Here is a 6208-nt window from a genome sequence, read left to right as displayed (position 1 = left end):
ATTACACTAATCCATTATATACCTACCTGCACTCACTATATTACACTCATACATTATATACCTACCTGCACTCACTATATTACACTCATACACTATATACCTACCTGCACTCATTATATTACACTCATCCATTATATACCTACCTGCACTCACTATATTACACTCATCCATTATATACCTACCTATCTGCACTGACTATATTACACTCATCCATTATATACCTATCTGCACTCACTATATTACACTCATCCATTATATACCTACCTGCACTCATTATATTACACTCATACATTATATACCTACCTGCACTCATTATATTACACTCATCAATTATATACCTACCTGCACTCATTATATTACACTCATCCATTATATACCTATCTGCACTCACTATATTACACTCATCCATTATATACCTACCTGCACTCATTATATTACACTCATACATTATATACCTACCTGCACTCACTATATTACACTCATCCATTATATACCTATCTGCACTCACTATATTACACTCATCCATTATATACCTACCTGCACTCACTATATTACTCTCATCCATTATATACCTACCTGCACTCACTATATTACACTCATCCAATATATACCTACCTATCTGCACTCACTATATTACACTCATCCAATATATACCTACCTATCTGCACTCACTATATTACACTCATACATTATATACCTACCTGCACTCATTATATTACACTCATCCATTATATACCTACCTGCACTCACTATATTACACTCATACATTATATACCTACCTGCACTCATTATATTACACTCATCCATTATATACCTACCTGCACTCACTATATTACACTCATCCATTATATACCTACCTATCTGCACTCACTATATTACACTCATCCATTATATACCTACCTGCACTCATTATATTACACTCATACATTATATACCTACCTGCACTCACTATATTACACTCATACATTATATACCTACCTGCACTCACTATATTACACTCATCCATTATATACCTATCTGCACTCACTATATTACACTCATCCATTATATAACTACCTGCACTCACTATATTACTCTCATCCATTATATACCTACCTGCACTCACTATATTACACTCATCCAATATATACCTACCTATCTGCACTCACTATATTACACTCATACATTATATACCTACCTGCACTCACTATATTACACTCATCCATTATATACCTACCTGCACTCACTATATTACACTCATCCATTATATACCTACCTATCTGCACTCACTATATTACACTCATACATTATATACCTACCTGCACTCATTATATTACACTCATCCATTATATACCTACCTGCACTCACTATATTACACTCATACTTTATATACCTACCTGCACTCACTATATTACACTCATCCATTATATACCTACCTGCACTCACTATATTACACTCATCCAATATATACCTACCTATCTGCACTCACTATATTACACTCATCCATTATATACCTACCTATCTGCACTCACTATATTACACTCATACATTATATACCTACCTATCTGCACTCACTATATTACACTCATCCATTATATACCTACCTATCTGCACTGACTATATTACACTCATCCATTATATACCTATCTGCACTCACTATATTACACTCATCCATTATATACCTACCTGCACTCATTATATTACACTCATACATTATATACCTACCTGCACTCATTATATTACACTCATCCATTATATACCTACCTATCTGCACTCACTATATTACACTCATCCATTATATACCTACCTATCTGCACTCACTATATTACACTCATCCATTATATACCTACCTATCTGCACTCACTATATTACACTCATACATTATATACCTACCTATCTGCACTCACTATATTACACTCATCCATTATATACCTACCTATCTGCACTGACTATATTACACTCATCCATTATATACCTATCTGCACTCACTATATTACACTCATCCATTATATACCTACCTGCACTCATTATATTACACTCATACATTATATACCTACCTGCACTCATTATATTACACTCATCCATTATATACCTACCTATCTGCACTCACTATATTACACTCATCCATTATATACCTACCTATCTGCACTCACTATATTACACTCATCCATTATATACCTACCTATCTGCACTCACTATATTACACTCATACATTATATACCTACCTATCTGCACTCACTATATTACACTCATCCATTATATACCTACCTATCTGCACTGACTATATTACACTCATCCATTATATACCTATCTGCACTCACTATATTACACTCATCCATTATATACCTACCTGCACTCATTATATTACACTCATAAATTATATACCTACCTGCACTCATTATATTACACTCATCCATTATATACCTACCTGCACTCATTATATACCTACCTGCACTCATTATATTACACTCATCAATTATATACCTACCTGCACTCATTATATTACACTCATCCATTATATACCTACCTGCACTCATTATATTACACTCATCCATTATATACCTACCTGCACTCACTATATTACACTCATACATTATATACCTACCTGCACTCATTATATTACACTCATACATTATACACCTACCTGCACTCACTATATTACACTCATACATTATATACCTACCTGCACTCATTATATTACACTCATCCATTATATACCTACCTGCACTCACTATATTACACTAATCCATTATATACCTACCTGCACTCACTATATTACACTCATACATTATATACCTACCTGCACTCACTATATTACACTCATACACTATATACCTACCTGCACTCATTATATTACACTCATCCATTATATACCTACCTGCACTCACTATATTACACTCATCCATTATATACCTACCTATCTGCACTCACTATATTACACTCATCCATTATATACCTACCTGCACTCATTATATTACACTCATACATTATATACCTACCTGCACTCACTATATTACACTCATCCATTATATACCTATCTGCACTCACTATATTACACTCATCCATTATATACCTACCTGCACTCACTATATTACTCTCATCCATTATATACCTACCTGCACTCACTATATTACACTCATCCAATATATACCTACCTATCTGCACTCACTATATTACACTCATACATTATATACCTACCTGCACTCACTATATTACACTCATCCATTATATACCTACCTGCACTCACTATATTACACTCATCCATTATATACCTACCTATCTGCACTCACTATATTACACTCATACATTATATACCTACCTGCACTCATTATATTACACTCATCCATTATATACCTACCTGCACTCACTATATTACACTCATACATTATATACCTACCTGCACTCATTATATTACACTCATACATTATATACCTACCTGCACTCATTATATTACACTCATCCATTATATACCTACCTGCACTCACTATATTACACTCATACATTATATACCTACCTGCACTCATTATATTACACTCATCCATTATATACCTACCTGCACTCACTATATTACACTCATACATTATATACCTACCTGCACTCATTATATTACACTCATACATTATATACCTACCTGCACTCACTATATTACACTCATCCATTATATACCTACCTGCACTCACTATATTACACTCATCCATTATATACCTATCTGCACTCATTATATTACACTCATCCATTATATACCTACCTGCACTCACTATATTACTCTCATCCATTATATACCTACCTGCACTCACTATATTACACTCATCCAATATATACCTACCTGCACTCACTATATTACACTCATCCATTGTATACCTACCTGCACTCACTATATTACACTCATCCAATATATACCTACCTATCTGCACTCACTATATTACACTCATCCAATATATACCTACCTATCTGCACTCACTATATTACACTCATCCAATATATACCTACCTATCTGCACTCACTATATTACACTCATCCAATATATACCTACCTATCTGCACTCACTATATTACACTCATCCATTATATACCTACCTGCACTCACTATATTACACTCATCCATTATATACCTACCTGCACTCACTATATTACACTCATCCATTATATACCTACCTGCACTCATTATATTACACTCATCCATTATATACCTACCTGCACTCACTATATTACACTCATATATTATATACCTACCTGCACTCATTATATTACACTCATCCAATATATACCTACCTATCTGCACTCACTATATTACACTCATACATTATATACCTACCTGCACTCACTATATTACACTCATCCATTATATACCTATGTACTATTTATACAGTCCTTACTCGGGAACCATTTCTATGGTCTTCATCTAGGTACCATTTATTTGGCCTCTTTAGAGCTCTCTTTGCTTTAGCCCTTTTCTAGGGCATCATCATCTGTTGCTGGCCACTTGCAGGCACCATTACAGTGGTCCTCGGGCACTATTTATATAGTCCTTACTCAGGAACCATTTCTATGGTCTTCATCTAGGTACCATTTATTTGGCCTCTTTAGGGCTCTCTTTGTTTTGGCCCTTTTCTAGGGCATCATCTCTTTTTGGCCACACACAGGCACCATTTCAGTGGTCCTCGGGCACTATTTATATGGTCCTTTCTCGGGCACCATTTCTATGGTCCTCATTTGGGTACCATTTATTTTGGCCTCTTTAGGGCTCTATTTGTTTTGACCCTTTTCTAGGGCATCTGTTTTTGGCCACACGCAGGCACCATTTCAGTGGTCCTCGGGCACTATTTATACAGTCCTTACTCGGGAACCATTTCTATGGTCTTTATCTAGGTACCATTTATTTGGCCTCTTTAGGGCTCTCTTTGTTTTGGCCCTTTTCTAGGGCATCACCTGTTTTTGGCCACACGCAGGCACCATTTCAGTGGTCCTCGGGCACTATTTATATGGTCCTTTCCTTGGCACCATTTCTATGGTCCTCATTTGGGTACCATTTATTTTGGCCTCTTTAGAGCTCTCTTTGTTTTGGCCCTTTTCTAGGGCAACATCTCGTTGTAACCTGTCATCTACAGCGTAATCTCGCGAGATTACGCTGTGCTCTGCTGTAACTACCATAGACACATTAACGAAGTGCAGAGATTGTGAATAGACATCCCGTGGAATGTCTATTCACTGTCTAAACACTTCAGTATTGTTAATGTGTTAGTATAAGACAGCACATAGCGATCTAAAAGGATCCCTATGCGCTGTGTAAATGAATGGAGAGGAGTGCATGACGCTGATTGGTCAGCGTCATACACTCCCCTGTACAACGCCCACTTGGTCTGAAGTAAAAACACGCCCACTTGGGCATTAAGACACTCATTAGCATAAATCTAAAATCGCTAATAAAGTGGTGAAAATAGATCGTTTTTTTTAATAGAAAGCATTACTGTCACCTACATTACAGCGCCGATCTCCTTATGTATGACATAGGGCACTTATAATGTGGTGACAGAGCCTCTTTAACCCCTTCCTGCTGTGGCCACTTTTGACCTTCCTGACAGAGCCTCATTTTTCAAATCTGACATGTTTCAATTTATGTGGTAATAACTCCGGAATGCTTTTACCTATCCAAGCGATTCTGAGATTGTTTTCTCGGGACACATTGGACTTTATGTTACTGGCAAAATTTGCCCGATACATTCAGTATTTAATTGTGAAAAACACCAAAATTTTGCGAAAAAAGGCAAAAATTAGCATTTTTCTCAATTTAAATGTATCTGCTTGTAAGACAGGCAGTTATACCACACAAAAATGCTGCTAATTAACATCCCCCATATGTCTACATTAGATTGGCATCGTTTTTTGAACATCCTTTTATTTTTCTAGGACATTATAAGACTTTGAACTTTAGCAGCAATTTCTCACATTTTCAAGAAAATTTCAAAATGCTATTTTTACAGGGGCCAGTTCAGTTGTGAAGCGGCTTTGAGGTCATTGGCTTTTAGAAACCCCCAATAAGTCACCCCATTTTAAAAACTGCACCCCTCAAAGTATTCAAAACAGCATTTAGAAAGTTTCTTAACCCTTTAGACATTTCACAGGAATTAAGGCAAACTAGAGGTGAAATTTACAAAGTTCATTATTTTTTTCCAGAAATTCATTTTGAATCCATTTTTTTTGTACCACAGAAGGTTTTACCAGAGAAATGC

Source organism: Rhinoderma darwinii, unplaced genomic scaffold, assembly GCF_050947455.1.
Source record: "Rhinoderma darwinii isolate aRhiDar2 unplaced genomic scaffold, aRhiDar2.hap1 Scaffold_476, whole genome shotgun sequence".
In the NCBI taxonomy this organism is placed as follows: domain Eukaryota; kingdom Metazoa; phylum Chordata; class Amphibia; order Anura; family Rhinodermatidae; genus Rhinoderma; species Rhinoderma darwinii.
Note: the sequence above shows the minus strand (reverse complement) of the source record.